General features: G+C 49.3%; 1 pseudogene; it reads right to left on the reverse strand.

Annotated features, from left to right (window-relative positions):
• Positions 1 to 2,196: 2,196 nt before the first annotated feature.
• The window catches only part of LOC135534451 (cell adhesion molecule DSCAML1-like), a 28,222-nt pseudogene continuing 10,598 nt past the window's right edge, over positions 2,197 to 19,820 (reverse strand).

Below are 19,820 nucleotides of genomic sequence, written 5' to 3' on the forward strand. Positions count from 1 at the left end.
AACCACAGCTAACATAACCCTTCAGAGACAGGGACAACCACAGCTAACATAACCCTTCAGAGATAGGGACAACCACATCTCAACATAACCCTTCAGAGAGAGGGACAACCACAGCGAACATAACCCTTCAGAGACAGGGACAACCACATCTAACATAACCCTTCAGAGACAAGGACAACCACAGCTAACATAACCATTCAGAGACAGGGACAACCACAGCTAACATAACCCTTCAGAGACAGGGACAACCACAGCTAACATAACCCTTCAGAGACAGGGACAACCACAGCTAACATAACCCTTCAGAGACAGGGACAACCACAGCTAACATAACCCTTCAGAGACAGGGACAACCACAGCACATTACCCTTCAGAGACAGGGACAACCACAGCTAACATAACCCTTCAGAGACAGGGACAACCACAGCCTAACATAACCCTTCAGAGACAGGGACAACCACAGCTAACATAACCCTTCAGAGACAGGGACAACCACAGCTAACATAACCCTTCAGAGACAGGGACAACCACAGCTAACATAACCCTTCAGAGACAGGGACAACCACAGCTAACATAACCCTTCAGAGACAGGGACAACCACAGCTAACATAACCCTTCAGAGACAGGGACAACCACAGCTAACATAACCCTTCAGAGACAGGGACAACCACAGCTAACATAACCCTTCAGAGACAGGGACAACCACAGCTAACATAACCCTTCAGAGACAGGGACAACCACAGCTAACATAACCCTTCAGAGACAGGGACAACCACAGCTAACATAACCCTTCAGAGACAGGGACAACCACAGCTAACATAACCCTTCAGAGACAGGGACAACCACAGCTAACATAACCCTTCAGAGACGAGGGACAACCACAGCTAACATAACCCTTCAGAGACAGGGACAACCACAGCTAACATATATGAAATCTAATGCAGCAACAAGACTGAAACAGTGGTGGTTACTGTAATATTATATGTTATAGAAAGAGCTAACAAAGCATCTATCAAAGCAGGACAAACACAGAAGGGCTAACCTTTCTCTTTTCCTCCATTCATCTTGCCATTTCTTATTTATTTTCATATTTCATATCTTGCCCCCTCACCCAGACAGGCCCAGCTGTGCCACCTCTCCCTCACTCCCTCCTTTCTCTCTCCACTCCGCCTCTCCTTCTGTTTAGGGGAGTGAACGGGACAGGGATCGGCCTGTAATCCCGCCTCCAATGGTGTAAGCACTAAATTAATGATCTCTAATCCAGGAGGAGTTAATCCCTGGGCCTGGCTGGTTGGCTGGTTGGCTGCCTGGCTGGTTGGCTGGCTGGTTGGCTGCCTGGCTGGTTGGCTGTTGGCTGCCTGGCTGGTTGGCTGCCTGGGTGGTTGGCTGCCTGGATGGTTAGCTGGTTGGCTGCCTGGCTGGCTGGTTGGCTGCCTGGCTGGTTGGCTGGTTGGCTGCCTGCCTGGTTGGCTGGTTGGCCGGTTGGCTGCCTGGCTGGTTGGCTGCCTGGGTGGTTGGCCGCCTGGCTGCCTGGCTGGTTGGCTGCCTGGCTGGTTGGCTGCCTGGGTGGTTGGCCGCCTGACTACCTGGCTGGTTGGCTGCAGGGCTAGGTGATGGGGAGCAGTACCCTCCTCTCCCCCATTTTGCTTCTCCCTTTACCCCTCCTCTTCTATCCCCCTATCTCTAGTCACGAGCCCTCAGCCATGGGCCCAAAGCTTCTTAATTCTCATTAGCACTGGTAATGGGGTCTCACTACACAAATGAACTTTAGTCATGGGTTTGAGACACACCCTGACATCCTCCTCTACACCCCCCACACACACATGCAACTCCCCGCTGAGCTTCTCCTCCCTTCCAAGCAGTCAGCATCTCAGTGGGACTGTGGCTCTGAGAATCTCTGGTGTATTTCAGGTTTAAAAAGGCTTCTGAAGCTTGTCATTTCCAGCTTTGATATTTCAGATTTGATTTTCTCTTACGAAAAATGGATCAACCCCTACAAAAATGTCCATTAATTATAATCCACCATAACAATTCAAATTTCCTGTTGCTGCAGGATTATTTTCCTGCTGTAGAAAACTGGCTCAAATGAAGATCTTACATCTGTATGGGGAAGTCAGGGGAAGTATATGTACTGTATAAGTGTGTGTAGATGTGTGTGTGTAGATGTGTGTGTTAGATGTGTGTGTGTGTACTCACGGTCCTCGCGGGTTTGGATGTACAGGACATTGCTCCTGACCCCGTCCCCAGCCTGGGTGTAGGCCAGCACCTGGACACTGTAGTTTGTGAACTTCTCCAGCCCTCTCAGCTCCACCTGCTCACGAGTTGTAGTGATGTTCTGCATCTCTCCCCATTCTGACAGAGAGCGGTAGAGAGAGAGAGAGAGAGTAGTAGAGAGAGAGAGAGAGGGGGGGGAGGGGGAGGGGGGGAGAGAGAGAGAGAGAGAGAGAGAGAGAGAGAGAGAGAGAGAGAGAGAGAGAGAGAGAGAGAAAGAAAGTGATAGAGAGAGAAAGTAAGCCTTGTTTGCTCAGGTGAGGAAAATACAGGTTAGGGAAGGTAAACAACTATATATTTTTAATTCCAGGTAAACCAAAGACAGATTGGGAATGGGGTGTGTGAAGGGTTAGGTTAGGTTAGGAGCCAGATGAGGAGAGGGGTGTGAGTTAAGGGTTACCACACACCGAGACAGACAGGTGGGGAGCACAGTTAGAGTGTTTGGTACTAGTTTCACACACCCATGTCAGACATCAGACAGACAGGTGGGGCCATGGGTTTGGGGGTTTAGTTAGAATGATAGTCGTGATAATTACTCTGCATCGGCCCCTGTGCCTGGCCCCCACAGCACCCACCTCCGTCAGGGAAGAGGGACCAGAACACTACGCGTAGCCCTTCAGCACGCCATGCAGCGTCAGACGCTGGGGCTCCGCCCATGTGATCACCGCCTGTCTGACGTCACCGAGATGGCCCGCACGTTCTGGGGTGGCTGGCTGGGCACTGGGGGTAGGAGAAAGGTCATAGGTTAACATCACAGAGGGCTATAGTGTATGTTATTGAACACAGCTATCTCTGACTAATAGGACAGAAATGATAGTAATTGCAAAAAAATACTATTTATTCCAATCTTCAACTTTCAATCACTGCAACGGGGAGAGAAACAGATGTAGAAAGTGAGGGATGACAGAGAGAGAGAGAGAGAGAGAGAGAGAGAGAGGAGAAGGAGGGGGATGGGCAGGCATAGCCATCATTGTAAATAAGAATGTGTTCTTACCTGACTTGCCTAGTTAAATAAAGGTTAAATAATAAATAATAATTGTAAGGATGAAGGGAAAGAGGGATACACAGTAGCATATAACAGGGCAGACTGGACTGATAAGGGTTAACATGAAGGATGTTGATGAGATGCAGATGGAGGATAAGGGTTAACATGAAGGATGTTGATGAGATGCAGACTGGACTGATAAGGGTTAACACGAAGGATGTTGATGAGATGCAGACAGAGGATAAGGGTTAACATGAAGGATGTTGATGAGATGCAGACAGAGGATAAGGGTTAACATGCAGGATGTTGATGAGATGCAGACTGGACTGATAAGGGTTAACATGAAGGATGTTGATGAGATGCAGACTGGAGGATAAGGTTAACATGAAGGATGTTGATGAGATGCAGACTGGACTGATAAGGGTTAACATGAAGGATGTTGATGAGATGCAGACGGAGTGATAAGGGTTAACATGAAGGATGTTGATGAGATGCAGACTGGAGGATAAGGGTTAACATGAAGGATGTTGATGAGATGCAGATGGAGAATAAGGGTTAACATGAAGGATGTTGATGAGATGCAGATGGAGGATAAGGGTTAACATGAAGGATGTTGATGAGATGCAGACAGAGGATAAGGGTTAACATGAAGGATGTTGATGAGATGCAGATGGAGAATAAGGGTTAACATGAAGGATGTTGATGAGATGCAGACGTAGGATAAGGGTTAACATGAAGGATGTTGATGAGATGCAGACTGGAGTGATAAGGGTTAACATGAAGGATGTTGATGAGATGCAGACAGAGGATAAGGGTTAACATGAAGGATGTTGATGAGATGCAGACAGAGGATAAGGGTTTAACATAGAAGAAGGGAATGTTGATGAGATGCAGACGGAGTAATAAGGGTTAACATGAAGGATGTTGATGAGATGCAGACTGGAGTGATAAGGGTTAACATGAAGGATGTTGATGAGATGCAGACAGAGGATAAGGGTTAACATGAAGGATGTTGATGAGATGCAGACAGTAGGATAAGGGTTAACATGACGGATGTTGATGAGATCGCAGATGGAGGATAAGGGTTAACTATGAAGGATGTTGATGAGATGCAGACAGAGGATAAGGGTTAACATGAAGGATGTTGATGAGATGCAGACAGTAGGATAAGGGTTAACATGAAGGATGTTGATGAGATGCAGACTGGTAGGATAAGGGTTAACATGAAGGATGTTGATGAGATGCAGACAGAGGATAAGGGTTAACATGAAGGATGTTGATGAGATGCAGACGGAGATAAGGGTTAACATGAAGGATGTTGATGAGATGGAGATGCAGACAGAGGATAAGGGTTAACATGCAGGATGTTGATGAGATGCAGATGGAGATAAGGGTTAACATGAAGGATGTTGATGAGATGCAGACAGAGGATAAGGGTTAACATGAAGGATGTTGATGAGATGCAGACAGAGGATAAGGGTTAACATGTATGAAGGATGTTGATGAGATGCAGACTGGACGGATAAGTGGTTAACATGAAGGATGTTGATGAGATGCAGACTGGTCTGATAAGGGTTAACATGAAGGATGTTGATGAGATGCAGACGGAGGATAAGGTTAACATGAAGGATGTTGATGAGATGCAGACGTAGGATAAGGGTTAACATGAAGGATGTTGATGAGATGCAGACGTAGGATAAGGGTTAACATGAAGGATGTTGATGAGATGCAGACTGGACTGATAAGGGTTAACATGAAGGATGTTGATGAGATGCAGACAGGAGGATAAGGTGTTAACATGAAGGATGTTGATGAGATGCAGACAGAGGATAAGGGTTAACATGAAGGATGTTGATGAGATGCAGATGGAGGATGTGTGGTTAACATGAAGGATGTTGATGAGATGCAGACAAGAGGATAAGGTTAACATGAAGGATGTTGATGAGATGCAGATGGAGGATAAGGGTTAACATGAAGGATGTTGATGAGATGCAGATGGATAATAAGGGTTAACATGAAGGGTGTTGATGAGATGCAGACGGAGTATAAGGGTTAACATGAAGGATGTTGATGAGATGCAGACAGAGGATAAGGGTTAACATGAAGGATGTTGATGAGATGCAGACAGAGGATAAGGGTTAACATGAAGGATGTTGATGAGATGCAGACATAGGATAAGGGTTAACATGAAGGATGTTGATGAGATGCAGACGGAGGATAAGGGTTAACATGAAGGATGTTGATGAGATGCAGACTGGAGTGATAAGGGTTAACATGAAGGATGTTGATGAGATGCAGACTGGAGGATAAGGGTTAACATGAAGGATGTTGATGAGATGCAGATGGAGGATAAGGGTTAACATGAAGGATGTTGATGATGCAGATGGAGGATAAGGGTTAACATGAAGGATGTTGATGAGATGCAGACTGGACTGATAAGGTTTAACATGAAGGATGTTGATGAGATGCAGACAGAGGATAAGGTTAACATGAAGGATGTTGATGAATGCAGATGGAGGATAAGGGTTAACATGAAGGATGTTGATGAGTTGCAGACAGAGGATAAGGGTTGACATGAAGGATGTTGATGAGATGCAGATGGAGAATAAGGGTTAACATGAAGGATGTTGATGAGATGCAGACGGAGGATAAGGGTTAACATGAAGGATGTTGATGAGATGCAGACGTAGGATAAGGGTTAACATGAAGGATGTTGATGAGATGCAGACAGAGGATAAGGGTTAACATGAAGGATGTTGATGAGATGCAGACTGGACTGATAAGGGTTAACATGAAGGATGTTGATGAGATGCAGACGGAGGATAAGGGTTAACATGAAGGATGTTGATGAGATGCAGACGTAGGATAAGGGTTAACATGAAGGATGTTGATGAGATGCAGACTGGACTGATAAGGGTTAACATGAAGGATGTTGATGAGATGCAGACGTAGGATAAGGGTTAACATGGAGGATGTTGATGAGATGCAGACCAAGGATAAGGATTAACATGAAGGATGTTGATGAGATGCAGATGGAGGATAAGGGTTAACATGAAGGATGTTGATGAGATGCAGACGGAGGATAAGGGTTAACATGAAGGATGTTGATGAGATGCAGACTGGACTGATAAGGGTTAACATGAAGGATGTTGATGAGATGCAGACGGAGGATAAGGGTTAACATGAAGGATGTTGATGAGATGCAGACATAGGATAAGGGTTAACATGAAGGATGTTGATGAGATGCAGACAGAGGATAAGGGTTAACATGAAGGATGTTGATGAGATGCAGACAGAGGATAAGGGTTAACATGAAGGATGTTGATGAGATGCAGACAGAGGATAAGGGTTAACATGACTGATAAGGGGTTAACATGAAGGATGTTGATGAGATGCAGACAGAGGATAAGGGTTAACATGAAGGATGTTGATGAGATGCAGACTGGACGGATAAGGGTTAACATGAAGGATGTTGATGAGGAGATGGAGATTGAAGGATGAAAAGACAGAGGATATTGAAGGATGTTGATAGATGCAGACATAGGATAAGGGTTAACATGAAGGATGTTGAATGAAAGGGAATACAGAGGAAACCAGTAATGAGGGTTAACATGAAGATGTTGATGAGGGAAGGAAGGATAGTGCAAGCATATTCATAGATGTAATGGATGCCTCTCTGACTGATAAGGTCTAATAGAGCTAAGGATGTAGAACTGAGGATAAGGGTTAACATGAAGGATGTTGATGAGATGCTGCATGTTCATCTGTTGATGAGATGCGACAGAGGATAAGGTTCAGAAGGCTGTTGATGAGATGCAGATGGAGAATAAGTTAACATGAAGGATGTTTGAGACAGACTGATCATGAAGGATGTTGATGAGATGCATCTCTATTCTTGTTGATTGCAGACACATCTCTGAAGGATGTTGATGAGATCAGACTGGACTGGATAAGGGTTAACATGAAGGATGCTGATGAGATGCAGACGGAGGATGTTCTGCTATGTTGATGAGATGACACACATAAGCTCATGAAGGATCTTGATGAGATGCAGACCCACTGATGACCAAGCTAGGTGGCTACACTAACATGTCTCTTGCTGACATCAGATGGAGGATAAGGGTTTCTCCAGCTCATGAGAAGAGAATCTGAGATGTTTATGAGATGCAGACTGGACTGATAGGGTTAACATGAAGGATGTTGATGAGATGCAGATGGAGGATGGGTTAACATGAAGGATTTGATGAGATGCAGATGGAGGATAGTCAAAACTACTGCAGACAAGAGGATAAGGGTTAACTTGGATGAGATGCAGATTCTTTTGATGAGATGCCCTTCACCTTAAATGTTGACCTGCATGTCCATGCTTTGATGAGATGCATCTAAAACATGATAGCCAAGTCTTTTATTTCAGTCACATGAAGGATCTGGCAACGGACTGATAAGGTTTAACATGAAGGATGTTGATGAGATGCAGACAGAGGATAAGGGTTAACATGAAGGATGTTCCTCTGCAGACAACTAAGATTACTGTTAGCTGTTGTATATGTCAGAGGATAATACATGAAGGATGTTGATGAGATGCAGATGGAGAATCCATCATCTATGAGATGCAAAATGGGTTAACTGAAGGATGTTGATGAGATGGACTTTTAACATGAATGTTGATGAGATGCAGACAGAGGATATTAACACACCTATTTTGAGATGCAGACTACCAGTCACGTTTATGAGATGCAGACTAAGGGTTGGTTTGATGAGATGCCGTCCTACATCTGTTGAGAGATGCCTTTATCATGAAGGATGTTGATGAGATGCAGATGGAGGATAAGGGTTAATATGAAGGATGTTGATGAGATGCCCTGAAGGGACCTGAAGGATTGATCATTCCAGAGTCTAGGTTAACCGAAAATGTTGATGAGATGCAGACATTTGCCATTAAGGCCCCTAGACTTAACATGAAGGATGTTGATGATGCAGACAGAGATCAGGACTCACAGATTCAGTGCATCTTTTGAACATCCCCGATGTCTGATGAGACCCACTTTTATAAAGGTGCTTTTAATGTAGGATAAGGGTTGAAGGATGTTGATGAGATGCAGACTGGACTGATGTTTAACATTCTTGATGAGATGCCCTTTAACATGAAGGATGTCTTGCAGATAGAGGATAAGGGTTCTTTGATTGCAGATGGAGAATTTCATTGTATTAGATTTTAACATGAAGGATGTGATGAGATGCACTTTGTTACCTGAAGGATGTTGATGAGATGCAGACACTATACAAAGGATGTTGATAATGATTAACAAGCAGATGTTGATGAATCTCCGGAGGATCCCATGAAGGATGTTGACCCCGCAGACGAGGGATATGGGTTAACATGAAGGATGTTGCATTCTCCCTCCCTCCCTCCCTTAACATGAAGGATGTTGATGAGATGCCTAAGGGTTAACATGAAGGATGTTGATCCTGCAGACTGGACTGATAAGGGTTAACTCCCTGTTGATGAGATCCAGATCCTCCCTAAGGAAGTTACCTGAAGGATGCCTCCCTCCCTCCCTCCAGATCTTACCATCCTCAGTGTGAGATGCAGACGTTGATCTCAGTGCTAGAGGGGCCAGTACCAGCCCTGTTGAAGGCCTGGACCACCACTCCATACTGGGCCAAACTTCTTCAGGTTGTCAGAGTGTACACCTCGCTGTCCCCTGTGGCCTTCATCTCCACAATGCTGTACTGGCCGTTACTGCCCGGCCCGTTCTCACGGTAACCAATCTGGTAGCCCCGGATCACCCCATTCTGAAGCTCCTTCCTGAGGGGCCTGAGGAGGGAGAGGCAGAGGACAGCTCTGTCAGGACACTGACTGGAGATCGATGATGGTTAGTTTGAATGTCTCAGTTGTTGGTATTATAGCATGAAGGAAAGAGGCATGATGGTTAATGACGTTTACCCTCCATGTGACCCGTATGCTCTGCGACGTCATTGGCTGGGGGATCAAATCCATGGGGGCCCATCAGGTTCTGTTGGCGAGATGTTGAAATGAGGGTTTCAATGACACCAAACAAGACAGCATTTTAATGCAGACATAGGGATAAGGGTTAACATGAAGGATGTTTGTGCGTGTGTGTGTATATAAGTGTGTGTTGCAGAAGTTAAGGGTTCCTCAAGTGCTGATGGTGAGCTCCTTGCATGAAGGCTGGCTGATGCAGTGGTCTTATGGGTTAACATGAAAGGATGTATGATGCGGATGCTGTAGACACAGGCATGGGTGCATGCTGCCACGATGTTAGCCTGGGATGTTGATGAGATGCAGATGGAGAATAAGGGTTAACATGAAGGATGCTGATGAGATGCAGAAAATATGGTTAAATGAAGGGATGATGTTGCCTGGATGGGGTGTACTTGTTGATGAGATGCAGACAGAGGATGTAACAAATATGAAGCAGATAGACTGATAAGGGTTAACATGAAGGATGTTGATGAGATGCCAGATACAAAAAGGATGTTAGATTGAGGACATATAAGGGATGTTGATGAGTTTACAGGGTTAACATGAAGGATGTTGATGAGATGCAGATTATGTACTGAAGGATTGTTCTTAAGGGTTAACATGAAGGATGTTGATGAGATGCAGACAAGAGGATATGGTTAACATGAAGGATGTTGATGATGCAGACTGGAGGATAAGCCGTCAACATGAAGGATGTTGATGATCCAGACGGAGGTTAATTAACATGAAGGATGTTGATGAGATGCAGACTGGACTGATAAGGGTTAACATGAAGGATGTTGATGAGATGCAGATGGAGGATAAGGGTTAACATGAAGGATGTTGATGAGATGCAGATGGAGGATAAGGGTTAACATGAAGGATGTTGATGAGATGCAGACAAGAGGATAAGGTTAACATGAAGGATGTTGATGAGATGCAGATGGAGGATAAGGGGTCAACATGCAGGATGTTGATGAGATGCAGACGGAGGATAATGGTTAACATGAAGGATGTTGATGAGATGCAGACTGGACTGATGCACGGTTAACATGAAGGATGTTGATGAGATACAGATGGAGGATAAGAAGCAGACCGTGTGGACAGAGGACAATGTGTCCAGCTGTGTGATAATTGCAGCTGTAGAAGCAGGCGGCAGACAGACAGACATTCTGAGAGCGTGTGTTTTAGTTATCACTACCATTATCATAATCAGGATCTACATCTAGCTCTGTCATTAAGGCTGCACACACAGGGGAGGGGGAGGGACGAAGATGTTGTCTGTCTGTCTGATGTAAAGATGAAAAAAGAGAGTATTGAGAGAAGGAGACAGGGGGATTCCCCAATGAAAGCAAGGGGAGAGAGATTGAGGAGAAAAACAAATTGAATGATAAAAAAAGAAAGGGTGTGAATTGAAAGGGAATACAGAGGAAACCAGTAAAGAAGCGAGAGGGGAAGGAAGAGAGGCAGAGTGGCCAAGCATATTCATAGAGTAATGGGCCTCTCTCTCTCTCTAAGTCTAATGAGGGAGCTAATTAGAACTGGAGAGTGATGGGGGATGTGCTGCATGTTCATCTCCTCCATTTTGTCTCAGAGGCTGTGTGTGTGAGAGTGTGTTTGCACAACTGAATCAATGCATGGTGCATCTCTATTCTTATTGGCACATCTCTATTTTCTATTCCTGTCGGCAAGTTAAACAAACCCACCTGTTCTGCTATGAGGATGACACACAGCTCTATCTACCGATCAGACCCAGTGACCAAGCTAGCGTGGCTACACTTCACATGTCTCTTGCTGACATCAAATGTTGGATGTCTGACCATTTTCTCCAGCTCATGAGAAGAAATCTGAGGTTGTTTTATTTGGCCCCCACCTTGCTAGAACCCAGATTGTAAATGACCTTGGTCATTTGTCTACCAAAGTCAAAACTACTGACAAAAGCCTTGGTGTCTTCTTTGACCCTTCACCTTAAACCTTGACCTGCATGTCCTGCTTTTATCATCTAAAAAATATCGCCAAGTCTTTTATTTCAGTCACTGATCTGGCAACGTTATACTTTTATTATGCTTTTATTTCCTCTAGAAACTAGATTACTGTTAGCTCGTTGTATACATGTCAGAAATACATACAGAAATCACTCCATCATCTACAAAATGCTGCAGCTCGGCTTTTAACAGAATGTTACCTTATTACCACACCTATTTTAGCTTGCCTACCAGTCACGTTTAAGCCTAGGCTTGGTTTAGCCCCGTCCTACATCTCAGATCCTTTATCTCCCTACGAGCCAGGACGCAGCCGGAGATCCCCTGAAGGGACCTGTTGATCATTCCAAGTCTAGGTTGAAAACGAAAGGAGACCAGACATTTGCCATTAAGGCCCCTAGACTTTGAATGTTCTGCCAGAGCAGATCCAGACTCACAGATTCAGTGCATCTTTTGAAATCCCTTCTGAAGACCCACTTTTATAAAGGTGCTTTTAATGTGTGATTTGAATGAGCCGTCTTGTTTCATTCTCCTTCCTCCTGTCTTTGTTTCTTTGATTGCACTTTCATTGTATTATTTTATGATGTGAAGCACTTTGTTACCTGTATCGAAAAGCACTATACAAATAAATAATAATGATTACAAGCAGAGTATGAATCTCCTCCCATCACCAACCCCCCCTCTCTCTCTCTCTCTTGCATTCTCCCTCCCCTCCCTCCCTCCCTCCCTCCCTCCTCCCTCCCTCCCTCCCCTCCCTCCCTCCCTCCCTCCCCTCCCTCCTCCCTCCCTCCCTCCCTCCCTCCCTCCCCTCCCCTCCCTCCCTCCCCCTCCCTCCCTCCCGTCTTACCATCCTCCAGTGTGGTAGCGTTGATCTCAGTGCTAGAGGGGCCAGTACCAGCCCTGTTGAAGGCCTGGACCACCACTCCATACTGGGCAAACTTCTTCAGGTTGTCCAGAGTGTACACCTTGTCCCCTTTCATCTCACAATGCTGTACTGGCACTGGGCCCGACTCACGGTAACCAATCTGGTAGCCGGATCACCCCATTCTGAAGCTCCTTCCTGGGGGCCTGAGAGGGAGAGGCAGAGGACAGCTCTGTCAGGACACTGACTGGAGATCGATGATGGTTAGTTTGAATGTCTCAGTTGTTATGGTATTATAGCATGAAGGAAAAGAGGCATGATGGTTAATGACGTTTACCCTCCATGTGACCCGTATGCTCTGCGACGTCATTGGCTGGAGGATCACGTCCATAGGGGCCCATCAGGTTCTGTTGACGTGAGATGTTGAAATGAGGGAATGACACCAAACAAGACAGCATTTTAATTAGGGGTGTGTTTGTGCGTGTGTGTGTATATAAGTGTGTGTTAGACTTACGTGCTTCCTCAGTGCTGATGGTGAGCAGGCTGGCTGCGTCCGATCTTGTTGAAGGAGTACATGCGGATGCTGTAGACACAGGCAGGGTGCAGCTCCACGATGTTAGCCTGGTTGTTAGTGGGGGAGATGTTCCTGGTGGTGTACTTGTGATCCCAAGTATCTGTAACAAATAGAAGCAGATAGAGAGGACATTAGAGGACCAGAGAAAAGGGAGTTAGATTGAGGACAATAAGGATGTGAGGGTTTACAGGGTTGGACTGGTTGGACTCGTACCAGACTTGTTCTTATACTCGATGTCGTAGCTGGTGATGATGCTGTTGCCGTCGAACCTCTGGATCCAGCGCAGGTTCATACTGCGGTCCTTTACCTCTCTCACCTCCAACTCCGGAGGGTCAGGAGGCTCTGTGTGTGTGAGAGGATGTTAGGTATCAATTTGACCTCAATCACTGGTCGGTCAACAGTGAGCCTATGTGCAGTAATAGCAGAGTGGGAGAGACAGGCACCTTGCACAAGCTGTATGAGTCCTCGCCCCTCTCCGTATGAGTTGATGGCGTGGCAGGAGAAGAAAGACTGAGTCCCCGCGCTCCGCTGGCTTCAGCTACATGGGGACAGCAACACACATAGAAGACAGAGAGACGGCATGGAATATTTAGTGGTCAAAACTACCCAGCATACACGACTGTACCCTTTAGTACTTTCATCTCAACTCAATTGAGCTCTGTTCTAAATTCTAATGCTCTTCAATTTCAATTCTCTCTCAGTATTTTGCCCTCTTTCGTCAGTGTCTAACCTTGAGCGTGGAGATGACCTCGTCCCCTTTCTTGTTGATGGTGATGGAGTAGCGGGGGTTCCTCTCGGCGTCGATGACGGTGTCGCCCTCTCCCAGCGGATGATGATGGGCTGCTCGCCCGCGCTGTGCAGTTCAGCTCCTTCACCTGGCCCTTGATGGCCATGGTGGTGTTGGGGTGTGACGTGATCATGGCTGGAACTGAAGACACACACAGAGAGACATTCATGAATATTATAAATAGATATGGCAAAATGAGAGAAGGAAAGAGAGATGGGTATTTGAAAAATCAAGAAACTGTACAGGTGTGTAGAAAATAGAAATCGACCCTCCATCACTATCTGTTTTCATTTCACGCTCCGAGCCCTCGTGGCCTCCCATCCCCCCCTCCTCTCTTCCCCACCTCTCTCCTCCTCCCCCTCTTCCTTGTTCCTTCTTCCTCTCCGCCGGCATGGGTTATTGATCTGAGGGGTTCCTGCTGTTTTGTTTTCATCACCAATTCATCAGAAGATTTCTTTTCTTCAAACCACACACAGGACACAGGACAGACAGGACAGCCAGGACAGCCAGGGACAGCCAGAGACAGCCAAGACACACAGGACAGCCAGGACACACAGGACAGGACAGCCAGGACACAGGGACACACAGGACAGCCAGGACACACAGGACAGCCAGGACAGCCAAGACACACAGGACAGCCAGGACACACAGGACAGCCAGGACACAGAGGACAGCCAAGACACACAGGACAGCCAGGACACACAGGACAGCCAGGACACACAGGGACAGCCAGAACACACAGGACAGCCAAGACACACAGGGACAGCCAGAACACACAGGACAGCCAAGACACACAGGGACAGCCAGGACACACAGGACAGCCAAGACACACAGGGACAGCCAGGACACACAGGACAGACAGGACATACAGGACAGCCAAGACACACAGGGACAGCCAGGACACACAATGACAGCCAGGACACACAGGGCCAAGACAGGATAGGGGACAACCAGGACACACAGAACAGCCAAGACACTGGGCCAAGGGCCCAGGGCCTGGGTCAAACAGGAGGAGAACCAAGCTCAGGGCCTGGGTCAAACAGGAGAGAACCAAGCCCAGGGCCTGGGTCAAACAGCCTCAGCCCAGGCCTGGGTCAAACAGGAGGGGAGAACCAAGCTCAGCCCAGGGCCTGGGTCAAACAGGAGGGAGAACCAAGCTCAGCCCAGGGCCTGGGTCAAACAGGAGGAGTACCAAGCTCAGCCCAGGGCCTGGGTCAAACAGGAGGGGAGTACCAAGCTCAAGGGCTCAAACAGCCTCAGCCCAGGCCTGGGTCAAACAGGAGGAGAACCAAGCTCAGCCCAGGCCTGGGTCAAACAGGAGGGGAGTACCAAGCTCAGCCCAGGGCCTGGGTCAAACAGGAGGGGAGAACCAAGCTCAGCCAGGGCCTGGGTCAAACAGGAGGAGAACCAAGCTCAGCCAGGGCCTGGGTCAAACAGGAGGGGAGAACCAAGCTCAGCCAGGGCCTGGGTCAAACAGGAGGGGAGAACCAAGCTCAGCCAGGGCCTGGGTCAAACAGGAGGGAGAACCAAGCTCAGCCAGGACCTGGGTCAAACAGGAGGGGAGAACCAAGCTCAGCCAGGCCTGGGTCAAACAGGAGGAGAACCAAGGCCTCAAACAGGAGGAGAACCAAACAGAGGGAGAACCAGGGCCTGGGTCAAACAGGAGGGGAGAACCAGCCCAGGCTGGGTCAAACAGGAGGGAGAACCAAGCTCAGCCAGGACCTGGGTCAAACAGGAGGAGAACCAAGCTCAGCCAGGAGGGGAGAACCAAGCTCAGCGGCCTGGGTCAAACAGGAGGGGAGAACCAAGCTCAGCCCAGGCCTGGGTCAAACAGGAGGGGAGAACCAAGCTCAGCCAGGGCCTGGGTCAAACAGCCAGCCCAGGCCTGGGTCAAACAGGAGGGGAGAACCAAGCTCAGCCCAGGCCTGGGTCAAACAGGAGGAGAACCAAGCTCAGCCCAGGGCCTGGGTCAAACAGGAGGGGAGAACCAAGCTCAGCCCAGGGCCTGGGTCAAACAGGAGGGGAACCAAGCTCAGCCCAGGGCCTGGGTCAAACAGGAGGGAGAACCAAGCTCAGCCAGGGCCTGGGTCAAGGAGGGGGAGAACAGGCCAGGGCCTGGGTCAAACAGGAAGAACCAAGCTCAGCCAAGGCCTGGGTCAAACAGGAGGGGAGAACCAAGTTCAGCCAGGGCCTGGGTCAAACAGGAGGGAGAACCAAGTTCAGCCAGGGCCAGGAGGGGAGAACCAAGCTCAGCCAGGGCCTGGGTCAAACAGGAGGGGAGAACCAAGCTCAGCCAGGGCCTGGGTCAAACAGGAGGGGAGAACCAAGCTCAGCCCAGGCCTGGGTCAAACAGGAGGGGAGAACCAAGCTCAGCCCAGGGCCTGGGTCAAACAGGAGGGGAGAACCAAGCTCAGCCAGGGCCTGGGTCAAACAGGAGGGGGAGAACCAAGCTCAGCCCAGGGCCTGGGTCAAACAGAGGGGAGAACCAAGCTCAGCCCAGGGCTGGGGTCAGAGCGGAGAGAGAGAGAGAGAGAGAGAGAGAGAGAGAGAGAGAGAGAGAGAGAGAGAGAGAGAGAGAGAGAGAGAGAGAGAGAGAGAAAGAGAAAAAGAGAGAAAAAGAGAAAGAAAAAGAGAAAGAGAGAGAGAGAGAGGAGGGAGAAAGAGAGAGAGAGAGAGGGATAAAGAGAGAAAAAGAGAGAGAAAAAGAGAAAGAGAGAGAGAGAGAGAGAGAAGAAGAGAGAGAGAGAAAAGAGAGAGAAAAAGAGAGAAACAGAGAGAAAGAGAGAGGCTACTCACTCTTGACAGTAAGAACCATGTGCTCTTGCTGATGTCAGAGCCCACTCCGTTGGAGGCCTGACAGAGGTAGTATCCCCGGTCATCCTCCAGGACATGACGGATCAGCAGGGAGCCGTTCCCCATGATCTGGATCCGACCAGTCAGAGGCACAGGGTGGTACTGCTGGGGGTTCCCTATACCTACAGGGAGGAAGTCACGACAGAGTTACCCATAGTGGTCCTGGTCTCTCATCTGTTATGATGTTACAGTAGAGAATAAAAATACACAAATTGCCTAATTGTCTCTTTCATCATCAATTCAAATTGATGATGAAAATGATGATGTATTTTTGGACAAGTTATTTTACTAAGATGAATGGAATAGTAGACAGTTAGTTAGTTGATGTCAGTGCTGCAGGACCTTGGCGTGTTTCCACATGACTTTGGGAGGAGGGTATCCCTCCACAGAGCAGTTGAGTACTCCTGCCTTCCCCATAGATCCCATCCTGGTTGTTAGGTTGTACCACAAAGCGAGGGGGAACTGAGGTGAAAAAGGTATATTGGTTACAATCAGTATAGAATAACAGTCATTATACATGATAACATCTCTAAAATGGCGGAGGTTCTTCATTATTCACCAATAATAACTATTCATTTCAAATGACACTTATACCAAATCAGCCCTTCCGTTGATTCTTCAACACCACACATTTTTCAACCCTCTTGCTGCATCTCACACACCACCTTTTTTCAACCACCTCCTCCCATCTCTTCCCCTCCTCCCATCTCTTCCCATCTCTTCCCCTCGTCCCATCTCTTCCCCTCCTCCCATCCCTTCCCCTCCTCCCATCTCTTCCCCTCCTCACATCTCTTCCCCTCCTCACATCCTTTCCCCTCCTCCCATCCCTTCCCCTCCTCCCATCTCTTCATCCTCCTCCCATCCCTTCCCCTCCTCCCATCCTTTCCCCTCTTCCCATCTCTTCCCCCTCCTCCCATCTCTTCCCCTCCTCCCATCCCTTCCCCTCCTCCCATCTCTTCCCCATCTCTTCCCCCTCCCCTCCCATCTCTTCCCCTCCTCCCATCTCTTCCCCCTCCTCCCATCACTTCCCCTCTTCCCATCTCTTCCCCTCCTCCCATCTCTTCCCCTCCTCCCATCTCTTCCCCTCCTCCCATCACTTCCCCTCTTCCCATCTCTTCCTCTCCTCCCATCACTTCCCCTCTTCCCATCACTCCCCCTTCCCATCTCTCCCCTCCTCCCATCACTTCCCCTCTTCCCATCTCTTCCTCCTCCCATCTCTTCCCCCTCCTCCCATCTCTTCCCCTCCTCCCATCACTTCCCCTCTTCCCATCTTCCTCCTCCCATCTCTTCCCCTCCTCCCATCACTTCCTCTTCCCATCTCTTCCCTCCTCCCATCACTTCCCCTCTTCCCATCTCTTCCCCTCCTCCCATCTCTTCCCCTCCTCCCATCCCTTCCCCTCCTCCCATCACTTCACCTCTTCCCATCTCTTCCCCTCCTCCCATCTCTTCCCCTCCTCCCATCTCTTCCCCTCCTCCCATCTCTTCCCCTCCTCCAATCACTCCCCTCTTCCCATCTCTTCCCCTCCCATCTCTTCTTCCCATCTCTTCCCTCCCATCCCTTCCCCTCCTCCCATCCCTTTTCCCCTCTTCCCTTCCCATCTCTTCCCCCTCACATCCTTTCCCTCCTCCCATCCCTTCCCCTCCCATCCCCCCCTCCCCCATCTCTTCCCTCCTCCCATCTCTTCCCCCTCCCATCTCTTCCCCCTCCCCATCACTTCCCCTCTTCCCATCTCTTCCTCTCCTCCCATCACTTCCCCCTCTTCCCATCTCTTCCCCTCCTCCCATCTCTTCCCCTCCTCCCATCCCTTCCCCTCCTCCCATCTCTTCCCATCTCTTCCCCCCTCCTTTTCCCTCCTCCCATCCCTTCCCCTCCTCCCATCTCTTCCCCTCCTCCCATCTCTTCCCCTCCTCCCATCTTCCCTCCTCCCATCCTTTCCCCTCCTCCCATCTCTTCCCCTCCTCCCATCTCTTCCCCCTCCTCCCATCTCTTCCCCTCCTCCCATCTCTTCCCCTCCTCCCATCTCTTCCCATCTCTTCCCATCTCTTCCCCTCCTCCCCTCTCTTCCCCTCCTCCCATCTCTTCCCCTCCTCCCATCTCTTCCCCTCTCTTCCCCCTCCTCCCATCTCTTCCCCTCCTCCCATCTCTTCCCCTCCTCCCATCTCTTCCCCCTCCTCCCATCTCTTCCCCTCCTCCCATCTCTTCCCCTCCTCCCATCTCTTCCCCTCCTCCCATCTCTTCCCATCTCTTCCCCTTCCCCTCCTCCCATCTCTTCCCCTCCTCCCATCTCTTCCCCTCCTCCCATCTCTTCCCCTCCTCCCATCTCTTCCCCTCCTCCCATCTCTTCCCCTCTCCCATCTCTCCCCTCCTCCCATCTCTCCCCTCCTCCCATCTCTTCCCCTCCTCCCATCCTTCCCCTCCTCCCATCCTTTCCCCTCCTCCCATCTCTTCCCCTCCTCCCATCTCTTCCCCTCCTCCCATCTCTTCCCCTCCTCCCATCTCTTCCCCTCCTCCCATCCTTCCCTCCTCCCATCTCTTCCCCTCCTCCATCTCTTCCCCTCCCTCCCATCCCTTCCCCTCCTCACATCCTTTCCCCTCCTCCCATCTCTTCCCCTCCTCCCATCTCTTCCCCTCCTCCCATCTCTTCCTCCTCCCATCTCTTCCCCTCCTCCCATCTCTTCCCCCTCCTCCCATCTCTTCCCTCCTCCCATCTCTTCCCTCCTCCCATCCTTCCCCTCCTCCCATCCCTTCCCCTCCTCCCATCCTTCCCCTCCTCCCATCTCTTCCCCTCCTCCCATCCTCCCATCTCTTCCCCTCCTCCCATCTCTTCCCCTCCTCCCATCTCTTCCCCTCCCCTCCCATCCTTTCCTCCTCCCATCCTTTCCCTCCTCCCATCTCTTCCCCTCCTCCCATCTCTTCCCCTCCTCCCATCTCTTCCCCTCCTCCCATCTCTTCCCCTCCTCCCATCTCTTCCCCTCCTCCCATCTCTTCCACCTCCTCCCATCTCTTCCCCCTCCTCCCATCCTTTCCTCCTCCCATCTCTTCCCTCCCCCATCTCTTCCCCTCCTCCCATCTCTTCCCCTCCTCCCATCTCTTCCCCCTCCCATCTCTTCCCTCCTCCCATCTCTTCCCCCTCCTCCCATCTCTTCCCCTCCTCCCATCTCTTCCCCTCCTCCCATCTCTTCCCCCTCCTCCCATCTCTTCCCCCTCCTCCCATCCTTCCCCTCCTCCCATCTCTTCCCCTCCTCCCATCTCTTCCCCCCCTCCCATCTCTTCCCCTCCTCCCATCTCTTCCCTCCTCCCATCTCTTCCCCTCCTCCCATCTCTTTCCCTCCTCCCATCTCTTCCCCTCCTCCCATCTCTTCCCCTCCTCCCATCTCTTCCCCTCCTCCCATCTCTTCCCCCTCCTCCCATCTCTTCCCCTCCTCCCATCTCTTCCCCTCCTCCCATCTCTTCCCTCCTCCCATCTCTTCCCCTCCTCCCATCTCTTCCCCTCCTCCCATCTCTTCCCCTCCTCCCATC

The sequence above is a fragment of the Oncorhynchus masou genome, unplaced genomic scaffold (genome assembly GCF_036934945.1).
Source record: "Oncorhynchus masou masou isolate Uvic2021 unplaced genomic scaffold, UVic_Omas_1.1 unplaced_scaffold_3420, whole genome shotgun sequence".
NCBI classification, from domain to species: Eukaryota; Metazoa; Chordata; class Actinopteri; order Salmoniformes; family Salmonidae; genus Oncorhynchus; species Oncorhynchus masou.